General features: G+C 43.7%; 1 protein-coding gene across 3 annotated transcripts in view; it reads right to left on the minus strand.

Annotated features, from left to right (window-relative positions):
- nfic (nuclear factor I/C) overlaps positions 1 to 27,841 on the minus strand; it is a 441,536-nt gene that overhangs the window by 14,539 nt on the left and 399,156 nt on the right. The gene's annotated exons all lie outside the window — the stretch shown is intronic.

The following is a 27,841-nucleotide window of genomic DNA, read 5'->3' on the forward strand; positions in this document are numbered from 1 at the left end:
CTGCCAATTTGCACACAGCAAGGTCCCACAAACAGCAATTTAAAATAAATGACCAGATCATGGAATCATTGAGCGATAGAGCACAGAAGGCCATTCAGCCCCGTGTGCCTGAGCCAGCTCTTTGGTAGAGCTATCCAATTAATCCCATTCCCCTGCACTTTCCCCTCGGCCTGCAAATTTTCCCTTCGAGTACATATCCAATTCTCTTTCCAATGTTACTACTGAATCTGCTTCCACCACCCTTTCTGGCAGTGCATTCCAGATCGGAGCAACTCGCTGCATACAAGAATGTTTCCCCATGTCACCTCTGGTTCTTTTGCCAATCACCTTAACTCTGTGTCGTCTGGTTACTGACCCCTCTGCCACTGGAAACAATTTCTCCTCATTTACTCTATCAAAACCCGTCATGGTTTTGAACACTTCTATCAAATCTCCTCATAACCTTCTCCGCTCTAAGGAGAACAACCCCAGCCTTTCCAGTCTATCCATATAATTGAAGTCCCTCATCTCTGGTACCATTCTAGTAAATCTCTTCTGCACCCTCTCCAAACTTTCACATCCTTGCTAAAGTATGGTGCCCAGAATTGATCACAATACTCCACACGAGACCTAACCAGTGTTTTATAAAGCTTAGCATAATTTCCTTGCTTTTGTACTCTATGCCTCGATTAATAAAGCCAAGGATGTCATATTCTTTTTTAACAGCATTCTTAAATTATCCTGCCACCTTCAAAGATTTGTATACATATACCCCCAAGTCCTTCTGTTCCTGCACCCCTTGAAAATTGTACCATTTATTTCATATTGCTTCTCCTCATTCTTCCTACCAAAATGTTTCACTTTACACTTCTCTGTGATAAATTTCATCTACTGTGTGTCTGCCCATTTTACCAGTCTGTCTATATCTTCCTGAAATTTGTTACTCTCCTCCTCATTGTTCACTACATATTCAAGTTTCGTATCATCTGCAAACTTTGAAATTATGCCCTGTATACACAAGTCCAGTTCATTAATAAATATCACAAAGAACAAAGATCCTAATACTGACCCCTGGGGAATCCCACTGTATACCTCTCTCCAGTCTGTAAAACAACTGTTCACCACTGCTCTGTTTTCTGTCCCTTGGCCAATTTTGTATCCATGCTGCCACTGTCCCTTTAAACCCATGGGCTTAAATTTTGCTAATATGTCTATTGTGTGGTACTTTGGCAAACGCCTTTTGAAAGTTCATGTACACAACCATACTACCCCCAAACTACCCTCATCAACCCTTTCGGTTACTTCATCAAAGAACTTGATCAAGTTAGTCGAACACAATTTGCCTTTTAACAAATCCGTGCTGACTTTCATTTATTAGCTCATATTTTTCCAAATACCAATTAATTTTGTCCTGGATTATTGTCTCTGAAATTCTCCACCACTAGCGTTTGGCTGACTGGTCTGCAATTCTCAGGTTTATCCCGCTCCCTGGGGTGTAACATTCACTGTTTTAGGGACAAATGTTGGCCTGGACACTGGGAGAACTCCTCTGCTCTTCTTCGAATAGTGCCATGGGATCGTTTACATCCATCTGAAGGGGCAAACAGGGCCTCGTTTACTACCTTATCCGAAAGATGGCACCTCCAACAGTGCAGCACTGAAGTGCCAGCCTAGATTTTGTGCTTAGGTCTCTGGAGTGGGACTTGAACCCATAACCTTCTTACTCAGAGGTGAGAGTGCTACCACTGAGCCACGATGGACGCATCAAGACCTGGATGAGCTAAACCTTCCCTTAGTTCAATGTCAGCAAAACTGAAGCCATTCATTTCAGTTTTTGCCAGTTCTTACGTGCCTCGACCCTCAATTCCATCACCACTCCCTTCTCTTCCTTCACCCGCCTCCTTCTGCACCTCCAGGGTGTCACCTCAGGGTAAGACTGGAGGTCCAGAATTTCACATATTTAGAACATAAGAAATAGGAACAGGAGTAGGCCATTCGGCCCCTCGAGCCTGCTCCGCTTACTTGATCCCAAGCCAGTTTCTTCTTCCACATCTGTTCGTTTGCTATGGCTTTTAACGGCCTGGTTGCTCTATCTATACATTGAAAGTGACAAGTCTCCTATCATTCTCAGGTCCTGTTCTAAGTTTTCCTCTGCTAATTCAATTCCAGTTTATAGTTATGTTGGGTCGTGGGGAAATAAATTGGCAATTGTTTGGATTCGAAATGACTGCCTCGGGAGAAAAAAAACATTGCGGGCTGGAAGTGAGAGAGATCAGGGAAAACAGACATCAAGGTTGAGGGAAGATGAGTGCAGGGTCAGGAGGTCGCTAGTGGAAGGTGAGATGAGGATCAGGGGGTGGGGTTAAGATCAGAGTCATGGGAAGGAAAGTGATATCAATGGGAAAGCAGGATTGAAGTCTGAACAAACTGAATTCAGGGTCAGTGGAAACAGGCTGGAAAAAAGTATTAAATACAAAAATGCTAAATTAAATGCTGTGTATAATATACATCGGTTGATCTTCCACAGCATTAAAAATTGTACTTCTCTTCCTACAACTGTCTCTGGGGGCAGTATTAACCCTGTCTTGGTGGCTGATGGACAGTTAAAATCACTGAAGTTAAAATCACCCGCCAGTAGCCCACTATTTTGAATTTTATTGGCCCAGAAATCCCGGCCTCCCTGGGTCCGTACGGAGTGTGCACGGATCCGGGAAGGCATTACAAGAGCCGTTTTTTGGCGCGCAATGCGCATGCGCTGAAAACCGGCTTTTCCGACTGGTCAAGTTTCTGGCTTGACAGACCCTCTGCATCTTGGGGAGGAGGACACTCCCACGGCAGAGATTGCTCTATTTGCCCATCTCTTGCCCTGCGAATGTCCTTAAAACTCTCGCGCTTCGTAAAAGCAAGCGCATAGCCTACTTTTATCAGCGTAAGAGTTTTAAAACATAGCAAAAACATAAAATTTAAATTTAAAAATACATATTTATGTTAAAAACCCTGCCCACTCAAGTAATTTTATTTTAAATCATAATTAAAACTTTTTTTTTTTTAAATCGGTAAATATTTTTTCCCAAAAATATTTCTTTCAACTTTAATTTCTATAATGTATTTATGTGAGTTTTTTTTTTAATGTTTTAATGTAGTGTTTGGGTGTGTTTCTCATTCATAGTAATAGAAGTTTCGGACTTAGGAAACTCCTGTTGCTATGAATGAGAAAATACTTTACCATGATTGGGTGTCCAGGCCCACGTGACTCCTACGGACGTCCCAACGTGAACGTGCTCCGTTGCGCAAGAAGAGGAGGCTTCGAGTCTGGGATCTCTGGCGAACGTTCGACCAAAAGGTAAGGGCACATCTTTTCTCTTATTTTTAGTCGAACGTTCACGGGAAGAAGAAACCGGGATTTCAGGGCCATTGAGTTGGTGGCAAGGTCATCTGCCCAAAGCCGATGGAATCCTTTTTTACACATGCATGTCAGGTCCCGATGGCGTCACTGGGACCCAACTGCAATTTTAATTGGAGGCCTGATTGGAGAAGCCGCAAGTGAAGTCAGCAGGAAGAGAAGCTGGGGCCGGAAAATGGCCCAAATAGGTAGGTTATTTTATTGTGTTCCTCAGTGATACCGTGCTCCTCAGTGTTACCGTGCTCCTCAGTGTCACCGTGCTCCTCAGTGTCACCGTGCTCCTCAGTGTCACCGTGCTCCTCAGTGTCACCGTGCTCCTCAGTGTCACCGTGCTCCTCAGTGTCACCGTGCTCCTCACGTGCTCCTCAGTGTCACCGTGCTCCTCAGTGTCACCGTGCTCCTCAGTGATACTGGAGCCCTCATAGACTAAATGAAGAAACTAAAAAACTTGAAATGCTAAAGCTTTGGCAGTGAAAGGGTGATTGACAGAATATGCCACCACAGAGCTATACACGGGAGATGCAGTACTGCACTCATCCTTTCCCAGAAGATCCCACTCACACACATGTTTTACTTAACCCCACCTCCCACTCAAATTAAATTTAAACTAGCTCTATTATGGATTTTTACGGGTCAATTATGGTCAGCCACAAGCCTGTAGCTTTTTTCCCTTACTTTTAATTTTGGAATTTTCATTACATTGCCCTCCTCCTGAGGAGAACAAACATATCCCGAGGCTCTGGTAAAAAAAACTTCTTTCTATCCAGGAACATTGTCACCACGATCAGAACCAGGGTTGGTGAATCAGAAAGCTGGCACACACTGCCCATATACCTGAGTCAATAGACGTTAAATTGGAAAGAACATTTACATTCAGTTTAAATTAGTGTATAGTTTGATTGTAAGAAGGTTTTGCATGGAAGCAGTGTTAGCTGCAAATTATACTGTTTCATTGCAGAGGAAATGGAACATGAGGAATGGAATGCTAGATTAAGGATCATAGATGTGGCAACATGGTTCTTGGCTCAAGTTAAATATTAACCTCTGCTCCCCACCCCACTGAACGAGGAGGATTGAGCAACCTAGAACTGTTGAGGTCATAGTCGATTGCCAAGAGAATCATGTGGCCCGAAACACCATGTGGCTCCGGAAGGAAACTTTAAAAGCTAACAAACATTTGGGAGCAAGAGAATGCCGGAGGTGTCAGTGTTCAGCTTATCACAAGCCAAAAGGTCTTCTGTAAAAAGGAAAGGAGCATGTGTTTGGGGACATAAACGGCAGATACAAAATAGAAGTAAAGGAAAAGAAAGATATGTCTTTTGACGATGACAAGCCTGAAAGATTGTAATTTGCTGCATAAAATTTGCTGTATACTCATAACTCCAGTTGGAAAGTACATGAACAATAAATGTTTGCACCTTACAATATCTAAGAAAACATTATTTAATAAATGTCTCCATCTGTTGCACTATAATGTATTTTTATAAAGGCTAGACAAAGCGATTGAGCTGTTTTAAAATCGGAATATTGATGGCACAATCATTTTGCTGTTTTCATGTATTTTTAACTAATAATTAATGTAATACATGTGATACACGTCAAGAATATCAAAATTAACCTGTGGCATTGCACGCGTGTGAAGACAAGGAGAATAGGCTGTTGTAGGATACACACTCCCCCTCTATCAAAGAAAGAGTACAACTCTGTCAACACTCAATATTGGAATGTACCAAACTGTAAGATATCCTCACAGAAGGACTGAACCATGTATTGACATCTGTAATGGACCAAATACCCATGAAAATATGAACTTTGCTGAATTCAAAACCCTTTTTAAAAATAGTTTAATCTTTTGCAATGCCTATAAAATACACAAGGTGGCAGTGTTTTACATTAGTAAAATGACAAGTCCCCATAAACATAACTAAAGAGTGTTAATGCAATACATTAAACTGACTTTCAGACACTGGACCAATCAGAGCAATTTGGCAAGCAAGCACTTGCTTCTAATGGAGTGTGCTGTCTAAATGACGTTATATTTTATAGAAGAATAAAGCTGGCTGTCTACATTATTGCTTGAGAAGCTTTTATACAATTATACTCCAGCAAAGCAGAGCATTCTGATTGGCTAAATGCTGCATTTCACCTTTGATTGAGACTATCCTCCTGAGAAAAGCTGAGCTACACAAAAAAAGGACCGTTATTCTTGAACTGACAGCGCCGGTAATCTCGACTACAGAAATTCACCACAGCTTCTTCAAATAAGGACACTTAGGGGTTTTTTTTGAACCAATGATTGATTAGCAGGAATGTTTTTGGGTGTTAACTGTAGCAGGAAATCTTGAACAGGACTGGCTACTCTTCTCCTGGTAAAGTATCTTATGTAAACATCATTCTTAAAGTAAAATGGCAAATACAAAGAGCAACTGTTTATCAGCTTTTATATTTTATATAGATTTTCAAAGGCCTGGTAAGCAACAGTCCAAATCGAGCCCAGGCTGTGATGTACTGCCAAATTCCAACCATTCTGCATTTGTGCTTTACATTGCTTTCAATCTCTCCTTGCTCACTTCATTTCAATGCTATGCAGACTCTGTCTGTCAAGAGTCACAGTCACAGAGATTCATTTCAACACAGTCAATGCCATCCCATAGTCTATGTCATGTGGCGCACTTTTGGTAAGCAAGCCAATGTAATTTGATCTTCCCCACCCTTCCATCATAGTGTGATATGCCTTAAAATATCCCAGGTACTGGTTTCTCTGGCAACAGAGGCACGGCCACTGGAGCAATACAAATACTACATTGTTCGGATATTTTTTCCTTGATTTATCAGGATTTAAAAAAAACTATTTTCATTGTGGTTGACTAAGAAAGAAAGCCTTGCATTTATATAGTGCCTTTCACGACCACCAGAATTCTCAAAGCACTTTACAGCCACTGAAGTACTTTTGGAGTGTAGTCACTGTTGGAATGTAGGAAACTAAGGATGGAATGAGATCACTTGCCTCAATATCTCGAACACCAAGCCTCATTTCTGGCCGAGCTCTCTGTTCTGCTCTGCCTGTTATATGGGTGATTGGTTTTGGGAGTTCTCAGCTGGTTACTCGAAGGGTTATCCCCACCTTGTGAAAATGTACGGTGATTATGACAGACAAAGTGAAAAAACACACTCAACCGTGACAGGCAGGCACCACTGGAAATGAAACCCATTCGCATCTGGTTGTGTGGGAGACTTTCTACCATCTGTGCTACTGGGTTGGCAGCAGTGGCGACTCAATTAGCTGTGCAGGATATCAACAACTGCTTGGTTCACAGTCAGAACCCTTGTTTATATGTATCCAGTGTGGTTGGACAGCTGATTCACATCACTGGAAAGGATGTCCTTTGGAACAGCACCCACTTAACTATGATGATCCCAAGCATGAAATAAATGGCAGCAGAGGCAATATGAGCAGTAAAGTGTCTATGGTTTCCCGCTCAGCACATTCCTGGTCTGGCTATGCCACTAGGCGTTTTGTTGCATTGGGGGAGGGGCAAGTGGACAGCCAGTTACCGCAGCACATGGCAGCACAGCTGGCTGAACCTTGGGCAGAAACATAGCAACATAGAAAATAGGTGAAGGAGTAGGCCATTCGGCCCTTTGAGCCTGCACCACCATTCAATAAGATCATGGCAGATCATTCACCACAGTACCCCTTTCCTGCTTTCTCTCCATACCCCTTGATCCCTTTAGCCGTAAGGGCCATATCTAACTCCCTCTTGAAGATATCTAACGAACTGGCATCAACAACTCTCTGTGGTAGAGAATTCCACAGGTTAACAACTCACAGGGTGAAGAGGTTTCTCCTCATCTCGCTCCTAAATGGCTTTCCCCTTATCCTTAGACTGTGACCCCTGGTTCTGGACTTCCCCAGTATCAGGAACATTCTTCCTGCATCTAGCCTGTTCAGTCCCGTCAGAATTTTATATGTTTCTATGCGATCCCCTCTCATTCTTCTAAACCCCAGTGAATACAGGCCCAGTCGATCCAGTCTCTCCTCATATGTCAGTCCTGCCATCCCAGGAATCAGTCTGGTGAACCTTCGCTGCACTCCCTCAATAGCAAGAATGTCCTTCCTCAGATTAGGAGATCAAAACGGAACACGATATTCCAGGTGAGGCCTCACCAAGGCCCTGTACAACTGCAGTAAGACCTCCCTGCTCCTATACTCAAATTCCCTAGCTATGAAGGCCAACATCGCCTGCTGTACCTGCATGCCAACTTTCAATGACTGATGTACCATGACACCCAGGTCTCGATTCACCTCCCTTTTCCTAATCTGTTGCCATTCTGCCTTCCTGTTTTTGCCACCAAAGTGGATAACCTCACATTTATCCACGTTATCTACCATGCATTTGCCCACTCAACTAACCTGTCCAAGTCACCCTGCAGCCTCTTAGCATCCTCCGCATAGCGCACACCGCCACCCAGCTTAATGTCATCCGTAAACTTGGAGATATTACACTCAATTCCTTCATCTAATTTATTGATGTATAATGTAAATAGCTGGGATCCTAGCACTGAACCCTGTGGCACCCCACTAGTCACTGCCTGCCGTTCTGAAAAGGACCCGTTTATCCCGACTCTTTGCTTCCTGTCTGACAACCAGTTCTCTATCCACGTCAATACATTACCCCCAATACCATGTGCTTTAATTTTGCACAACAATCTCTTGTGTGGGACCTCGTCAAAAGCCTGTTGAAAGTCCAAATACACCACATCCACTGGTTCCCCCTTGTCCACTCTACTGGTTACATCCTCAAAAAATTCTAGAAGATTTGTCAAGCATGATTTCCCTTTCATAAATCCATGCTGACTTGGACCGATCCTGTCACTGTTTTCAAAATGCGTTGCTATTTCATCTTTAATAATTGATTTCAACATTTTTCCCACTACCGATATCAGGCTAACCGGTCTATAATTCTCCGTTTTCTTTCTCCCTCCTTTTTAAAAAAGTGATGTTACATTAGCTACCCTCCAGTCCATAGGAACTGATCCAGAGTCGATAGACAGTTGGAAAATGATCACCAATTCATCCACTATTTCTAGGGCCACTTCCTTAAGTACTCTGGGATACAGACTATCAGGCCCTTGGGATTTATTGGCCTTCAATTTCCCTAATACAATTTCCTGACTAATAAGGATTTCCTTCAGTTCCTCCTTCTTGCTAGACCCTCGGTCCCCCAGTATTTCCAGAAGGTTATTTGTGTCTTCCTTTGTGAAGACAGAACCAAAGTATTGTTCAATTGGTCTGCCATTTCTTTGTTCCCCATTATAAATTCACCTGATTCTGACTGCAAGGTACCTATGTTTGTCTTCACTAATCTTTTTCTCTTCACATATCTATAGAAGCTTTTGCAGTCAGTTTTTATGTTCCCTGCAAGCTTACTCTCATACTCTATTTCCTCCCCTCCTAATTAAACCCTTCGTCCTCCTCTGCTGAATTCTAAATTTCTCCCAGTCCTCAGGTTTGCTGCTTTTTCTGGCCAATTTATATGCCTCTTTCTTGGATTTAACACTATCCCTAATTTCCCTTGTTAGCCACAGTTGAGCAGTTTTATTTTTACTTCAGACAGGGATGTACAATTGTTGAAGTTCATTCATGTGATCTTTAAATGTTTGCCATTGCCTATCCAACGTCAACCCTTTAAGTGTCATTCACCAGTCTATTCTAGCCAATTCGCGTCTCATACCATCGAAGTTACCTTTCCTTAAGTTCAGGATCCCAGTCTCTGAATTAACTGTGTCGCTCTCCATCTTAATAAAGAATTCTACCATATTATGGTCACTCTTCCCCAAGGGGCCTTGCACAACAAGATTGCTAATTAGTCCTTTCTCATTACACATCACCCAGTCTAGGCAGGATAACTAATAGACAGCCAAAATTAAAATTCACTTCCGAACGGAGGAAAGGGAGAGCAGTATTAATGAACACATCGCTAGGTCATGTATTCTTGTTGGGGAAGGAGACAGCTCCATGACTGGTGCCAGAGGTGAGATAAGCTGCAGTGTTGCACTTCCCTTGGTAAATCCTATTTTTATTGCTCCATTATTAATACAGTTTCCTCTGAGTGAAGTAGAATAACAAGAATTTCCAATGTTTATAATTCAGGACGGAATGATGGATCATTTGCCTTAATATGTGAGAGACAGCCTGATTTTTGGTGACGCTCTGCTCTCCAATTTGCTTGCCATTTGAGTGATGGATTTTGAGAGCTCTCAGCTAACCACTGGTAGGGTTATCACCATGCTGCAAAACATTTATGGGAAATATAAATGCTAAAAGTGATTAAAGTATGGACTAACAGACCCTGGAAAAACGAGGGTGGTGTCTCTGGAGTTATTACTCATTGCCACTGAAGGCGACCTGATTGCAGAGAGAATGTGCACTCACTGTGAAAAGGCAAACTTATTATAACACATGGGATACTGAGAGCAGCTCCCCTATTCCGTAATCTGTGAAAGGAACAAAAGTTTAAAGGGTCTGATCTATTCTGGTTGAACTTTATGGGGCCGAAATTCAGGGTCTCAAAGAGATCCATTAATGCCCGTTTGCGGCGGCCATTCCTAAAAATCGAATGGCCGCCGCTCTGGGGTCAACAGGCCGACCTGATCTAAATTCAGATCGGGGATTTTTCAACCTGGACCCCATCCTGTCCAAGTAGATGCATCACCAAATTAAAATGCAATAAATACTTACCTGTCCATTTTTAGCTCGATCCGTCGCTCCCCCGCCACGTGGTACCCCCGGCAGGTTTTTCTGCCGGTGCATCATCTCCGCACTGAGTGCGGCCGAGCAGTGCCGCCATCCTTAAAGGGGAGGGGCCCACTGCCGTGGCTATAATGCAAAATACTGCCCCCAAGTTCAGCCGGGCCGCCTCTTGGGTGCCAGGCCACTGGCCCGGCCAAAATCCTCCCTGGTGGCCCAGTGGCCAAAGTTTAAAAAATGATTGAATCTCTCCCCTTTAACGGAGGGGACAGAGCGTGGTGACGCACACGCGCTGTGACATCACCACGTTGATTGACAGCGGCGGACGGCCCCACCAACCCATTTTCAGCCAGTCAGCCTGGCTTTTAAGTCTGAGGCCTGAAAATAGATCGACTCACCGCACCAAGAGTTCCAGCGGTGAGTAACAGCTAAAAGCTCATTGCTGAGCCAGCTTTCTGGTGCACCTAAATTTCGGCCCTTACGTCACTGACTTGAAATGGACGAATAACTCCAAAATGTTTCCGGTACATTGCTAATGACTGGCGTGAAGCTAAGTAAAGTCGGAGTGTTATTATTAACCCTAGTTCCAGATGAATGAGTGTACATCTAAGCTATTACATGCCCTCTTTGTATTCTAGCTCTGCTGGCTGACTTGGGGCAGCAGTGGTGTAATTTAAGTGAGACATTGCTAATACCTGTACCACTGGAAGCAATGGGCAGCAGACAACCACTTCAAGAGGTGTTGTTTATACAATTCTCTGGATCCAAACGCAAAATACTTGCCACCATTTTTCATGGCCCTGGATGGGCAGTGCAAGCAGCCCACCTGCTACATTACAGGCCTGGATGGACCCGACGCAACCATTGAGAAAGACTGAAAAAACTGCATACTATAGTGCTGCTTCTGCTCAATTTAGCCCGAAGGAGGATTTAAACTAAAAAGGCAGGGGGATGGGAATCTATGCAGGGAGGCAGAGGGAAGTAAAAAGGGGACAGAAGCAAAAGGTAGGAAGGAGAAAAGCAAGAGTGGAGGGCAGAGAAATCAAGGACAAAAATCAAAAATGGCCACATTACAACATAATTCTAAAAAAACAAGCCTGAAGGCTCTTGAGTCTCAATGAGAGGAGCATTCGTAATAAGGTGGATGAATTGACTGTGCAGATAGCTGTTAACGGATATGATGTAATTGGGATTACGGAGACCTGGCTCCAAGGTAACCAAGGCTGGGAACTCAACATCCAGGGGTATCCGATATTCAGGAAGAACAGACAGGAAGGAAAAGGAGGTGGGGTAGCGTTAGTGGTTAAAGAGGAGATTAATGCAATAGTAAGGAAGGATATTAGCATGGATGATGTGAAATCGATATGGGTAGAGCTGCAAAACACCAAAGGGCAGAAAATGTTAGTGGGAGTTGTGTACAGATCACCAAACAGTAGTAAGGAGGTTGGGGATGGCATCAAACAGGAAATTAGGGACGCGTGCAATAAGGGTACAGCAGTTATCATGGGTGACCTTAACCTGCATATTGATTGGGCTAGCCAAACTGGTAGCAATATTGTGGAGGAGGATTTCCTGGAGTATATAAGGGATGGTTTTCTAGACCAATATGTTGAGGAACCAACTCGAGAGCAGGTCATCCTAGACTGGGTCTTGTGTAACGAGAGAGGATTAATTAGCAATCTGGTCGTGCGGGGCCCCTTGGGGAAGAGTGACCATAATATGGTAGAATTCTTTATTAAGATGGAAAATGACACAGTTAATTCAGAGACTAGGGTCCTGAACTTAAAGAAAGGAAACTTCGATGGTATGAGACGTGAATTGGCTAGGATAGAATGGAGAATGATACTTAAAGGGTTGACGGTGGATAGGCAATGGCAGACATTTAAATATCACATGGATGAACTACAACAATTGTACATTCCTGTGTGGCGTAAGAATAAAAAAGGGAAGGTGGCTCAACCGTGTCTAACAAGGGAAATTAGGGAAAGTGTTAAATCCAAGGAAGAGGCATATAAATTGGCCAGAAAAAGCAGCAAACCTGAGGACTGGGAGAAATTTAGAATTCAGCAGAGGAAGACTAAGGGTTTAATTAGGAGGAGAAAAATAGAGTATGAGAGTAAGCTTGCAGGGAACATAAAAACTGACCAAAAGCTTCTACAGATATGTGAAGAGAAAAAGATTAGTGAAGACTAATGGAGGTCCCTTGCAGTCAGAATCAGGGGAATTCATAATGGGGAACAAGGAAATGGCAGACCAACTGAATGAATACTTTGGTTCTGTCTTCACTAAGGAAGACACAAATAACCTGCCGAAAATACTAGGGTCTAGCGAGAAGGGGGAACTGAGGGAAATCCTTATTAGTCAGGAAATGATGTTCGGGAAATTGAAGGGACTGAAGGCCGATAAATCCCCAGGGCCTGATAGTCTGCATCCCAAAGTACTTAAGGAAGTGGCCCTAGAAATAGTAGATGCATTGGTGGTCATTTTCCAACATTCCATGGACTCTGGTTCAGTTCCTATGGATTGGAGGGTAGCTAATGTAACACCACTTTTTTTAAAAAGGAGGGAGAGAAAACAGGGAATCATAGACCGGTTAGCCTGACATCGATGGTGGGGAAAATGCTGGAATCAATTATTAAAGATGTAATAGCAGCGCATTTGGAAACAGGATTGGTCCAAGTCAGCGTGGATTTATGAAAGGGATATCATGCTTGACAAATCTTCTAGAGTTTTTTGAGCATGTAACTATTAGAGTGGATAAGGGAGAACCAGTGGATGTGGTGTATTTGGACTTTCAAAGGGCTTTTGAGAAGGTTCCACACAAGAGATTAAGGCACATGGTATTGGGGGTAATAGATTGACGTGTATAGAGAACTGGTTGGCTGACAGGAAGCAAAGAGTGGGAATAAACGGGTCCTTTCAGAATGGCAGGCAGTGACTAATGGGGTGCCGCAGGGTTCAGTGCTGGGACCCCAGCTATTTACAATATACATTAATGATTTAGACGAAGGAATTGAATGTAATATTTCCAAGTTTGCAGATGACACTAAGTTGGGTGTCAGTGCGAGTTGCGAGGAGGATGCTAGGAGGTTGCAGGGGGACTTGGACAGGTTAGGTGAATGGGTAAATGCATGGCAGATGCAGTATAATGTGGATAAGCGTGAGGTTATCCACTTTGGTGGCAAAAACAGGAAAGCAGATTATTATCTGAATGGTGACAGATTAGTAAAAGAGGAGGTGCAACGAGACCTGGGTGTCATGGTACATCAGTCATTGAAAGTAGGCATGCAGGTACAGCAGGCAGTAAAGAAAGCAAATGGCATGCTGGCCTTCATTCGGAGGGGATTTGCGTATAGGAGCAGGGAGGTCTTATTGAAGTTGTACGGGGCCTTGATGAGACCACACATTGAGTATTGTGTGCAGTTTTGGTCTCCTAATCTGAGGAAGGACATTCTTGCTATTGAGGGAGTGCAGCAAAGGTTCACCAGACTGATTCCCAGGCAGGACTGACGTAAGAAGAAATACTGGATCGACTAGGCTTATATTCACTGGAATTTAGAAGAATGAGAGGGGATCTCATAGAAACATATAAAATTCTGACGGGATTGGACAAGTTAGATGCAGGAAGAATGTTCCCGATGTTGGGGAAGTCCAGAACCAGGGGTCACAATTTAAGGATAAGGGGTAAGCCATTTAGGACCGAGATGAGGAGAAACTTCTTCACTCAGAGAATTGTGAACCTGTGGAATTCTCTACCACAAAGAGTTGTTGAGGCCAGTTCGTTAGATATGTTCAAAAGGGAGTTAGATGTAGCCCTTACAGCTAAAGAGATTAAGGGGTATGGAGAGAAAGCAGGAATGGGGTACTGAAGTTGCATGATCAGCCATGATCATATTGAATGGTGGTACAGGCTCGAAGGGCCGAATGGCCTACTCCTGCACCTATTTTGTATGTTTCTATGTAATATAAAGCAGATACCAATTCTCTCTTTGGATTTTCTGGTACTGGGTTAACACCAGTGAAGAGTCTCTTAATAACTAATGAGAGAGTGCGTGGGTTGAGTCAGAGCCATTCATTTTATGAATGAAACAGGGTCCACATTAACTAAACAACAGTAATGAATGAAATGTAAAAGCCGGCATGCGATGACAGCAATGAAATTAACAAAATGAAATTGCCAACAAATCCAGATAGAATCCTGAGAAAGGAACAACACATCTGAGAATATGAATGGATTGGTTTGAAGCCCTCTTTGGCAACCCCCAATGGTGGAGGTGACTTCTGCAAAAGGTAAAGGGCTGAAGCACCAGTTGGCCATTAGATGATGAGAATCAACTCTCCAGAGAATTTGAAAGGGGATGGGAGGAACTAGTCAGGCCAAATCCATTCATTTTCGTTAAGAAAATCGGGTCTTAAGTATTATAATTTTGCTTGAGAATAATTGCTTCCTAAAAATCAATTCTTTGCAGCCAAGCTAAACACAAGTTTGAAGCAAAGGAACATACAATAGGCTCAATTTTCCCCAATGATGTTTTTTGGCGTATTGCCAGAGTTACGCCCGTTTTTTTTGGCCCCGACTACTCCAAAAAAATTAGCAAGTTTCCCCTTTCTAATTTTTGAAATTGGCACATTTAGCTTCGGGGGTGGAGCCTAATGTCTGCGATGAAGAAACGATGCCCCCTCTTCTGCGCATGTGCAGAAAAAAAGGACGTTTTTGACGTGACTGCTATGGGCGCGCATGCCCAGTACAGCTCCCGGTCTGCATTCGGCCATTTTTAAACAGCCAGTTGTGTGTGAGAATTTTAATTCTCATTGGAAAAATCGGAGCTGCAATACAAGCTGCAACGCAGCTCCAGGGCCAAGATTTTCTTACAGGATGAAGTGGAGGCACTAGTTACTGTAATTGAGGCCAGATGGCACGAGCTGGACACCAGCAGAGGTCACATAAAAGTTTCACCAAAAGAAATGAAGAAACGCTGGAACCAACTTGCAGAAGATTACTGTGCAATGGTGACCACCCCGAGGTCTGAGGGCAGTGCAAAAAGAAGTGGCAGGACCTTGGTCAAGTAGTTAGTGTAAGTAATATTTTCATTTTCATTTATTGCAATTGTAAATGTGATCATCTGTATATGTCCCATCTAGCAGAAAGACACCCTCTTTAAAAAGTTATATTTTCATCTTTGCAGAGGAAGGTGGCACACAACAAAAGGGAAAGAACTCGAACAGGAGGAGGCCTGGCAAATCTGCACCCACTGACACCCCTGGAAGAGAGGGTCGCTGCTTTGATGGGTCCTGCTTGGAGAAAAGCAACCACCACTGCACAAACTAGGCCCACACTCGGAAAGGGTAAGTCCTGCAAATTCCACAGTCTGGCTTTCCTAAATGTTAAGTACTGCGTGGGCTAGCCATGCTTCGATTCATGGGGATGGCTCCGTCAGCTACTCTTTGGTTGATGTAATGTGCTATCATTCATCGTGGTCCTTCAAATGAGCCTGCTGCCTGCACTGTGTGTGCCTACTCATACCACCCTCCTCTGCTGCTAACTATTTGTCTGTTCTGTTATATTTTACAGAACCTGAGGCCAACCCTGATGAGGCTGAAGAAGATTCAGATGCGGACGAGCCTGAAAAGGAGAACATCTTCCAATCTCACCTTCCAGACCAAGAGCATGGGGGTGAGGGTGAGATGATGAATGAAGCCCACACTGTTGTACTCACTCTGGAGGAGGTGCCACCCATTGAGGTGCCAGGCCCTTTCCTGAGTGGTATGAGTGTTTGGACATTCCATGGTTTCTCAGTCCGAGGCTGGGGATTCCAGTGGGGTGCAGCGAGGCACACCCAGGACCCCATCGTCCGAGGCTGCGAGTCGCAGTGGATTTTAAGTTTGAAAAAAATTAAGCTTGATGATGCATATTTAATGTGTTTTTGACTCCCTCCAAAACTTCGCCTAAAAATAATGGTGTCTTTCTGCACCGATTTTTTGATGTGCGCTGGTTTTTCTTAAGTGCCCAGAAGGTTTTTTGGGAGTGGTCACATACGCCGTCCTAGGAGAAATGTAAGTTGGCCAAATTTGCATAAATTTGAAAAACTGGTGCAGATATCATATATCAGATAAATGGCGCAAAAAAAACGTACCTAAAAAAATCGTAACTAACTGAGTTACGCTGGCGCACAATCTTTGGGGAAAACTTGGATATTTTAATTTAGGCCAAAAAAATGGCGCAGATCACTGGGGAAAATTGAGCCCAATGTCTTAGATTTTTGTCAGTTGAAGAACTAAGGATTACCAAAAGACATTTTCAGATATTAACTGGAAGATATAGGAAGCTTACTAAAAGTACTAAAATGTGGCAAAATTGAGATGCAAAATATATTTCTAATGATGTCATAAAGGAATACAATACCTGTTAATATTATGTCGCACTGTGCTGAAATAATTCCAGAAAAGTCAAACCCCCTGGAACTTTCCCAAAAACTGTAAATAATCTCATAAAATTCCATACTCAAATACAGATAATATAAAAGAGATATTTTTTAAATAAAGAAACCTGGATCAAGGCCCATGGTGCAGGACACCACCAAGGTTGAAAAGAATTAATATGAAGATGAAGTAAATTTGGAATGAAATCTGACCTCAGATTCAAATGACTTGCGATTTACTGTTGTGTATTGTGACATTGACTGAACTTCTTAACCAGATGACAGCCTCATAACTCAACCTCATACATATCCCTATTATATTCTACATAATAAAACATATTCAAGCTGTCATCTGTATAGACAATACAACTTAAGTTAGTTAACACTTTAGATTCAAGAAAACCATCATCAAATTAAATGGGTGCTGAGAATGGTCACTTGTCTGGTTGTAGGAGCTTTACTGAACCAAGCAAGCTGTACTAAATAGCATTACTATTTTCATGAACAATGCATCAAAATCCTAGCTTACTTAAAGAAAGACTTGGATTTATATAGCGCCTTTCATGACCACCGGATGTCTCAAAGCCCTTTACAGCCAATGAAGTACTTTGGAAGTGTAGTCACTGTTGTAATATAGGAAATGCGGCAGCCAATTTGTGCACAAACAAGCTCCCACAAACAGCAATGTGATAATGACCAGGTAATCTTTTTTTTTGGTTATGTTGATTGAGGGATAAATATTGGACAGGACACTGGAGATAACTCCCCTGCTCGTCTTCGAAATAGTGCCAAGGATCATTTTTGGGCCATTGACTATAAGGAACAAGAACAAGCATTTATATAGTGGCTTTCATGTCCTCAAAATGCTTTTTCAAATTACTTTTGCAGTGTAGTCACTGTCATAATGTAGGCAAACGCAACAGTAATAATCTGTTTTTGCTGATGTTGGTTGAGGGATAAATATTGGTCAGGATACCAGGAGCACTCCCCTATTCCTCTTCGAATAGTGCCCTGGGATCTTTTTCATCCACCTGAGCAGGCAGACAGCATCAGAGCTCAGCATCTTATCGAAAAGATGGCACCTTTGAAAGTGCAACACTCCGTCAATATTGCACTGACGTGTTAGTGTAGATTATATGTTTCAAGTGCCTGGAGCGGGTCTTGAATCCATGACCTTCTGACTCAGAGGTGAGAGTGCTACCCACTGAGCCACAGCTGACACATTAAACTGACACAAGCTCCGATTTCAGTAACATTAAAGTTTCCTTTCGTTTACTTTTTGTAAAAATAAGTGTTTTTCTGTAATTGAAATTCACGTGGCATAAGTTTTATTTGTTCTATAACATGACAGTATAAATCTAACTGTTGGGTTATGTTGTCCCTCATAATGGTGAAGACAAGGTTTCGAGAAGAGATATGAAACAACATATTCAAATGGTTATGTAAGTAACCTTGTTTTATCTAATCCCAAAGATTTTGAAGGGATAGTGTCTTCAATGAAGGTGGGGCAGAGCATTGCTCCAGTATCTCCTCAGAGGCAAATGGAATTCAAATATCTGTTTCTTACACTAAAGCTTTTCTATTCTGTAGAATATCAGGGATGTGTTTTCAAGGGAAAAGATGGAATATATATCCATTTTATTCCAAAGTTGGATATTCTACTTAATCATCAGTCATGAAAATAACAGGAATATAAACAGAAATTGCTGGAAATACTCAGCAGCCAAGCAGCATCTGTGGAGAGAGAAACAGTTAACATTTCAGGTCTCTGACCTATCATCAGAACTGGAAAAAGTTACAGATGTAACAGGTTTTACCTCCTCCCTTCCCACGTCCAGAACCCCAAACGCTCCTTCCAGGTGAAACAGCAATTGACTTGTACTTCTTTCAATTCAGTATACTGCATTCACTGCTAATGATGTGGTCTCCTCTACATTGGGGAGACCAAAGGCAGATAGGGTGATCGGTTTGCTGAACACCTCCGTTCAGTCCACAAGCGTGACCCTGGGCTTCCGGTGGCCTGTCATTTTGATTCTCCGCTTCGCTCTGACCTCTCTGTCCTCAGCCTCCAACACTGTTCCAATGATGCTCAATGGAAGCTCGAGGAACAGCACCTCATCTTTCGATTAGGCACTGTACAGCTTTCCGGACAGGTTCTGGTAATGATTCTGCTGCTGCCATTTTCAGCTCCTCTTGGCCCATCTTTTGTTTCTTTACTTGTTCCATTGCAATCCCCCTTTTTCCATTTAAATCATTCCTGCCTTCCACCCTATCACAGACTTTCCCTTCTTTTCTTTCCTCCCCTCCCCCCACCCCATTTCCATGCCTCTGTGCTTGCTTAAAACCTGTTACATCGATAATATTTTCCAGCTCTGACGGAAGGTCACAGATCTGAAACGTTAACTCTGTTTCTCTCTCCACAGATGCTGCTGACCCGCTGAGTATTTCCAGCACTTTCTGTTTATATTTCAGATTTCCGGCATCCACAGTATTTTGCCGTTTTTTAATAAAATAACAGGACTCACAACGACAACAACTTGTATTTATATAGCGCCTTTAATGTAGTAAAACATCCCGAGGCGCTTCACAGGAGCGATTATCAAACAAAATTTGATACTGAGCCACATGATATTGGGGCAGTGAGCCAAAAGCTTGGTCAGAGGTAGGTTTTAAGGAGCGTATTAAAGGAGGAAAGAGCGATAGAGATACGGAGAGGTTTAGGGAGGGAAACTGAAAGCTTAGGGCTTTGGCAGCTGATTGACACGGCCACCAATGGTGGAGCAATTAAAATCGGGGATGCTCAAGAGGCTAGAATTGGAGAAGGGCAGATATCGCGGAGGGTTGTATGGTTGGAGAAGATTAGAGAGTTAGGGAGGGGCGAGGCTATGGAGGGATTTGAAAACAAGGATGAGAATTTTAAAATCGAGGCGTTGCTTAACCGGGAGCGTAGGTCAGCGAGCACAGGGTTGGTGGGTGAACAAGACTTGGTGCAAGTTAGGACACGGGCAGCAGAGTTTTGGATGACCTCAAGTTTATGGTGGGTGGAACTTGGGAGGCTGGCCAGGAGTGCACTGGAATAGTCAAGTCTAGAGGTAACAAAGACATGAATGAGAGCTTCAGCAGCAGATGAGCTGAGGCAGGGGCGGAGTCAGGCAATGTTACAGAGGTGAAAGTAGGCGGTCTTAGTGATGGCATGGATATGTGATCGGAAGGTCATCTTGGGGTAAATATGACACCAAAGTTAACAGTCTGGTTCACTATGGCATATGGATTTAAGTACTAGGTCACTGAAATGGTGCAAAGTTTAGATGCACAAGAATGTTCATCCCTAATCCACACTATACTGATGATAATTCAGTTTGGATTTGGGTTTCTTGGTTCCTGATTTGACTGAATAATAAAGTCCTAACTGTACATCATCGCATATGTTAGTCTTAAAGGTTTTTATCTTTCTTTGAGAAAAAACATTAGAGCAATATTTCCAGAGTGTGAAAGACACACAACTCAGAATAGTCTTGTGTATTTTCTATATGTTTAGAAACTGGTTGGATTGCACTTCAGCCATGGCTCAGATGGTAGCACGCTCGCCAGAGCCAGAAGGTTGTGGGTTCTAGTCCCACTCTGGAGCTGTGAGGGAATGCTGCACTGTCGGAGGTGCCGTCTTTCAGATGAGACGTTCAGCCGAAGCCCCAAAGATCCAACAGCACTGTTTTGAAGAGCAGGGGAGTTCTCCCTGGTGTCCTGGCCCATATTTATCCTTCGACCAACACCATCAAAACAGATTATCTGGTCATTATCACATTGCTGTTTATAGGACCTTGCTGTGTACAAATTGGCTGCCGCGTCTCCTACATTATAACAGTGACTACACTGTAAAAGTATTTAATTGGCTGTGAAGCGCTTTGGGATATCCTGAGGTTGTGAAAGGCACAATTATTTCTTTTTTTCAGAGATCAAACATTTCAATCATTGGGAGATGGCCTCTTGTTTCAGTAGACTGCCAAAATACACGCTATTGATTTTAGCCCTGAGCTTAGGCTTCCAATACTTGAAGGATAGAATGAGCCTGTTGATCCATTTGTACAAAGCTCTCCTGTGCAATGAATGTTTTCTCATCTACCTCTCCAGTGTAATGCATGTTTTTCTTTGACTCTCTCCTGTGTAATGAATGTTTTTCTATAAATTTCTCCTGTGTAATAGATGTTATTTTTCCAAAGCCTATGAAAGAATACTGAACCCATTCTAGCTTTAAGCAGTTAGAAGGCTGCGAGGATGGGCTTATGGGAGCACCCTCTATGGAGCAAGTGTCAGGAAGTTGATAGTTGAGTTTGCAACAGGCTGAGAAAGATGCCTCAGGAATAATAACATGGTAACATTTTCTAACAACTTCTACCACAATGTTTCTCCTAATCATGGGTGCCAAGCCTTTGCACGTGGCTGTTTCTGAGGAGTTTCTGGCTTGCAAGTCAAGAAAGATTCAGTCATCTTAGTTTTGATGACGTCGTATCAGTGTCACTGCTGCCAGCTTAGTGATATGAAAATATATTTTACTTTCAATATGCGCTTCAAACCAATAAAACCCTATCATAGCAGACTTATTTTATGTCACACTTTTGACACCACTCAATAAGCTGAGGTGGATGATGCTGATACTATGAAGACAATGCCAATATGGGAGCAGGTTAAATCATTCCACACTATTTTCACTCATATGCTGCCATTCCTCTGCACTGACACGATTCTATAGGAATATTTTTTGCCAGGGCAAAAGCCAACTCACTTCAGGCGATGCAATTTAAATATGTAAATTATTATATAATGCTACTTGTGACATTCTACTGTTGATGCATTATTAGGACTTGTAGCGCGAAGGAAAAGACGACAGAGTACTAGTAAGATGATGGTAATACTTACTGCCCTGGTCAACTCACCGCCCACTGCACAACTGTGTTTAGAAGGTCAAAGTGCATAAAGACTTCTTCCTGCCCCCCACCTCCCCAACCTAATGTGGAAAAATGTGGTCCTTGAGGGTGACATCTTCTCCACTGGCATTGTTACTCTGGAAGTATTGTGTCCCATGTGGTCTATGAGAAATGAACTCACTTAATTAACCTAGTTGAGTTCCTCCCTAGTGGAAATGCCAGGTATACCCTGCATTGTTTGACAGTGCTTATTATCCAGATGCTATTTGTGGATGCTGTTATACTATACGTGTGAGACTGTGGTCAGATAGACCAAACTTATGCTGTCCTTCCACTTAGTTAAGGTTCTGGCGCTGCGGAAAACATTGCTGGATGTATGCAGAACAGGAGTGGCTGTGATAGTGCTGCTACTTACATCTGTGCATGTATACAGCACACTTTGTGGTACAAGGTGAAAAAAGTTAAGCGTTTATTGGATAAGTTGTTATGTATTAATGCTTGGGGATCACCAGACACCAGAGGGCGCCGCGATCGGAGGTCATCGGGCTGTACGCATGTGGCATGTGTGCTTGGTCACCTGTATATAAGCTGGGTGTCTTTGTCATGCAGGAACTTTCGGGTTGGAATAAAGATGGATCAAGTTGCACCTGAGTGAGTTTACAGTAACCAGACTCTTGAGTCATTACAATTGGCGACGAGGTAATTTAAGAACCGCCGCATGCACAATGGGCACGGTTGGAATCCTGGAGAGATTTGTGGAGGGCGAGGATTGGGCGGATTTTGTTGACCGCCTGGATCAGCATTTTATGGCCAACGGCATGGAGACAGAGGCCTACGCAGTTAAGTGCAGGGCAGTTCTCCTCACCATTTATGGTCCGAAAATTTACGGCCTCATAAAGAATCTTCTCTCGCCTGTACGTCCGGCGGAAAAAGGGTACGAGAAATTGTGTATGTTGGTGGGTAACCATCTGAAGCCACAAGAGGGGATCATTATATCAAGTTACCGTTTCTACACGCATGTTCGTGCTGAGGGCCAGGTCGTGTCGGGATTTGTCGCCGACCTGCGACATCTTGCTGGGCCGTGTAAGTTCGGGGACATGCTGGAAGACATGCTGCATGATATCTTCGTGATAGGCATCAGCCATGATGCGATCCTCAGGAAGCTGTTTTTCGAAACAGGATCAGTATCCATTACCGAGGGCTGATGACCTGTTCGCCATGCTAGCTGGTGGAAAGTCGTTCACGAAACTGGATCTGATGTCAGCCTATATGACCCAGGAGCTTGTCAACACTTCGAAGAAACTCACCTGCATCAACACCCATAAAGGACTGTTCGTCTACAACAGGTGTCCTTTTGGGATTCGTTGGGCTGCAGCCATATTTCAGAGGAATATGGAGAGTTTACTGAAGTCCGTTCCTAGAACTGTCGTGTTTCAAGATGACATTCTGGTCACAGGTTGCGACACTGCTGAACATCTGAACAACCTTGAAGAAGTCCTACAGTATCTGGACAAAGTGGGACTCAGGCTGAAATGTTTGAAGTGTGTATTCATGGCACCTGAAGTCGAATTCCTCAGGAGGAAGATTGCTGCTGATGGCATCAGGCCCACTGATTCGAAAACCGAGGCCATCAAAAATGCACCCAGGCCTCAGAATGTGACGGAGCTGCATTCGTTCCTTGGGCTACTCAACGACATTGGCAATTTCTTACCCAGATTGAGCACTTTACTAGAGCCACTGCATGTGTTACTAAGAAAAGGCGACAACTGGGTCTGGGGTGCGTCTCAACATAGATCCTTTGAGAAAGCCAAGAATCTGCTATGTTCAAACAAGTTGCTTGTTCATTATGATCCGTGTAAGCATCTTGTATTGGCCTGTGATGCTTCATCATATGGGGTTGGCTGCGTACTCCAACAAGCAAATGAATCGGGCAAGCTACAACCTGTTGTGTATGCTTTGAGAAATCTGTCGAAAGCGGAAAGAGCTTACAGTATGGTAGAGAAAGAAGCTTTGGCCTGTGTGTATGGGGTAAAAAAAATGCACCAGTACCTGATTGGTCTTCATTTTTAACTAGAAACGGATCACAAGCCACTCATTTCATTGTTTGCGGAAAACAAAGGTATTAATACCAATGCATCGTCCTGCATTCAGTGGTGGGCGCTGACATTGTCTGCCTATGATTACGTCATCCGTCATAGACCTGGTACTGAGAATTGTGCCAATGCACTGAGTTGTCTGCCCTTACCCACAACTGAGATGGAGACGCCTCAACCTGCAGATTTACTGTTAGTAATGGATGCTTTTGAGAGTGAAGGAACCCCTGTCACTGCTCAACAAGTTAGGATCTGGACCGGCCATGACCCTATTTTATCGGTTGTGAAACGGGGTGTACTGAGTGGTGATTAGTCTGCCATACCTATGGAGATGCATGAGGAGACCAAACCTTACAACCGTCACAAGGATGAGCTATCCATTCAGTCAGACTGTTTACTGTGGGATAATTGTGTAATCATGCCGAAGAAAGATCGAGAAAAATTTGTACGTGAACTTCTTGCACTCATCCTGGTATTGTCATGATGAAGTCCATTGCTAGGTCTCATGTATGATGGCCTGGAATTGACACTGATATGGAATCATGCATGCATCAATGCAATTCTTGCATGCAGCTAAGTAAAGTACCAGCGGAATCTCTGCTGAGTCTTTGTTCGTGGCCATCCAAACCATGGTCGAGGATCCACATTGATTTTGTGGGCCCGTTCCTAGGAAAGATGTTTTTTGTCGCAGTAGATGCATATTCTAAGTGGATAGAATGTGTTATTATGTCATCCAGCACGTCTACAGCTACCATTGAGAGCCTTCGTATCATGTTTGCCACTCATGGTTTGCCTGACATTGTTGTGAGCGACAACGGATCTTGCTTCACAAGTCTTGAGTTCCAGGAGTTCATGAAACTCAATGGCATCAGACATGTGAGATCAACTCCATTCAAGCCTGCTTCTAATGGTCAAGCAGAGCGTGCCGTTCAAACGATCAAGCAAAGTATGAAACGTGTAACTCAGGGCTCACTGCAGAGACGGTTGTCATGTATATTGCTCATTTACAGGTCAAGACCTCATACGCTTACTGGGGTTCCTCCTGCTGAACTACTGATGAAGAGAAATCTCAAGGCCAGGCTTTCTCTTGTTCATCATGATTTGAATGATCACGTTGAAAACAGACGTCAAAGACAGCAATGGTGTCATGATCGTGTTGCCGTGCCACGTGGCATCTCGGTCAATGATCCAGTTTATTTATTGAACTATATCAAGGTCCAAAGTGGATCGCCGGCACTGTTACAGCCAAGGAGGGTAACAGAGTGTTTATTGTCGTGCTCAAGAATGGGCAAACATGCAGCAAACACCTTGACCAGGTTAAACTGCGACACACGGATGAACTGGAACCGAGTGAGGAAGATGCAGTCAGTGACCAACCAACCATTGTTCACTCATCAGAGGACTCTGCTGACATTACTGACTCTGAACCTTCAGTCTCTAATGTGGTCATGTCCACTCCCATCAGATCGGCTACTGAGCCCTCAGTCTCAATGGACTCAGAACACAAGCTCAGAGCCAAAGTTGAACTGAGACGATCAACTCGTGAGAGGAAAGCCCCAGACCGTCTTAATTTATAAAAAGACTGTTGTTAAGATTTTAAAAGGGGGGTGTTGTTATGTATTAATGCTTGGAGGGTCATCAGACACCAGAGGGCGCCGCGGTCGGAGGTTATCGGGCTGTATGTATGTGGCATGCGTGCTTGGTCACGCAGGCACTCTCGGGCTGGAATAAAGATAGATCAGGTTGCACTTGAGTGAGTTTACAGTAACCAGACTCTTGAGTCATTACATAAGTGGAGGTAAACCCTTCACACAACCAACACTGGCACTGGGCTAACTCAGAAAATACCTTTCAGGTGCTGGATGTTGATGTCAGAGCTCCATGATGTGGTGCGGGGTGTGAGCATGCTGAGGTGCACCTTAACTCAGTTAGAGAGTCACGACATATAAAACCACTTGCTGCTGGGAGTTTCACTCCACTAGGTGTAATGCACTGGGGACAACTGATTTGAAATGCAGAATTATACTTCCGCTTTTGTCTCGGTGCACATCCAAAATTGCAAACTCGACAGTGTAAAGGCAGACTGAGTAATGACTGAACTTCACTGCATTGAATATATGATTTGTGCTTGTGACCTGACAAGTGACATGTCTCTGGAGACGTATGTCGCTCTCCTGCCATTCCGGTGGGACTGGGAGTGTCAGATGGCCAAGATTGGGAGCTTGTGCTGAAATAAATGCTGTCGACCACCTGGTTAAAGATGCACCACTTTTAGGATGAAGTACTAGCGCGCAGCTGAAAAACATCAACGCGACAATGAATTGTGAATACAGGTCAAACCCCAGGTGTGGGAATTTAGCCCCAACATCCCGCCAGCAACGCAAGATGACACGGGGGCAAGCATAGGCTAAAACACTGAGCTCCTGACTTTGCAGTGAGTGAATCAGGGGCAGAAAGAGAGCCACAAAGCGAGTCTCATGTAAATACTTAAAATAGCTTTCAAAGGTCTACACCGAATCTCTCGATTGTGGGTCCATCATTTTTGCACCTTAAGTCCAAAGGGCGCAGACTTTGAACATATCTGGCACACAACTGGTTTAGCCATTCATTGCCAGATCTGGCTGGATTATATCGAGCACTATCAGGCTCTGCCAAAACAGGTCACTATTCCAGGATCATTCTGGAATGCAAAGATAACCCCCGGCTTCTCCTCCTCTAGAAATTGTCTCCTTAAACTCCTCTCCCCTGCCTCCTCCACCTACGCCAATAACAAATGCTCATGGACATCTTTGTCATCAGACTGAGACTGAGCTGCCACTGCTGCATCACACCCTTCCCCTAGCCCACCAAACCAAGCTTTCCCTCGCCCTGAACTTGCATCATTCTCTAGTGTCTCTCTTGCCTCCTTTCCTGCCCTCTCTGAACTCACCTTGTCCAGGGAACCCACCTCCTGTTCTCTTAATCCTATTCCCATTAAACTGCTGACCACCCAATTGCCCTTCCTGGCCTCTATGCCAGCTGATATCGTAAACGGTTCTCTCCTTGGGTACTGCCCACGCATTTGAATTCTGCTGTCATCACCCCTTCTCAAAAAAAAACACTTTACCACTCTTTCCTTGAAAACTACCATTCCATCTCCAACCTTCCTCTTCAAAGTCCTTGAACGTGTTTGCACCTCCCAAATCTGGGCCCATCTGTCCTGCAGCTCCAGATAGAAAAACATAGAAAATAGGTGCAGGAGCAGGCCATTCAGCCCTTCTAGCCTGCACCGCCATTCAATGAGTTCATGGCTGAACATGAAACTTCAGTACCCACTTCCTGCTTTCACGCCATACCCCTTGATCCCCCGAGTAGTAAGGACGTCATCTAACTCCCTTTTGAATATATTTAGTGAATTGGCCTCAACTACTTTCTGTGGTAGAGAATTCCACAGGTTCACCACTCTCTGGGTGAAGAAGTTTCTCCTTATCTCGGTCCTAAATGGCTTACCCCTTATCCTTAGACTGTGACCCCTGGTTCTGGACTTCCCCAACATTGGGAACATTCTTCCTGCATCCAACCTGTCCAAACCCGTCAGAATTTTAAACGTTTCTATGAGGTCCCCTCTCACTCTTCTGAACTCCAGTGAATACAAGCCCAGTTGATCCAGTCTTTCTTGATAGGTCAGTCCCACCATCCCGGGAATCAGTCTGGTGAATCTTCGCTGCACTCCCTCAATAGCAAGAATGTCCTTCCTCAAGTTAGGAGACCAAAACTGTACACAATACTCCAGGTGTGGCCTCACCAAGGCCCTGTACAACTGTAGCAACACCTCCCTGCCCCTGTACTCAAATCCCCTCGCTATGAAGGCCAACATGCCATTTGCTTTCTTAACCGCCTGCTGTACCTGCATGCCAACCTTCAATGACTGATGTACCATGACACCCAGGTCTCGTTGCACCTTCCCTTTTCCTAATCTGTCACCATTCAGATAATAGTCTGTCTCTCTGTTTTTACCACCAAAGTGGATAACCTCACATTTATCCACATTATACTTCATCTGCCACGCATTTGCCCACTCACCTAACCTATCCAAGTCACTCTGTAGCCTCATAGCATCCTCCTCGCAGCTCACACTGCCACCCAACTTAATGTCATCCGCAAATTTGGAGATACTACATTTAATCCCCTCGTCTAAATCATTAATGTACAATGTAAATAGCTGGGGCCCCAGCACAGAACCCTGCGGTACCCCACTAGTCACTGCCTGCCATTCCGAAAAGTACCCATTTACT

The sequence above is a fragment of the Pristiophorus japonicus genome, chromosome 18 (genome assembly GCF_044704955.1).
Source record: "Pristiophorus japonicus isolate sPriJap1 chromosome 18, sPriJap1.hap1, whole genome shotgun sequence".
Classification (NCBI taxonomy): domain Eukaryota; kingdom Metazoa; phylum Chordata; class Chondrichthyes; family Pristiophoridae; genus Pristiophorus; species Pristiophorus japonicus.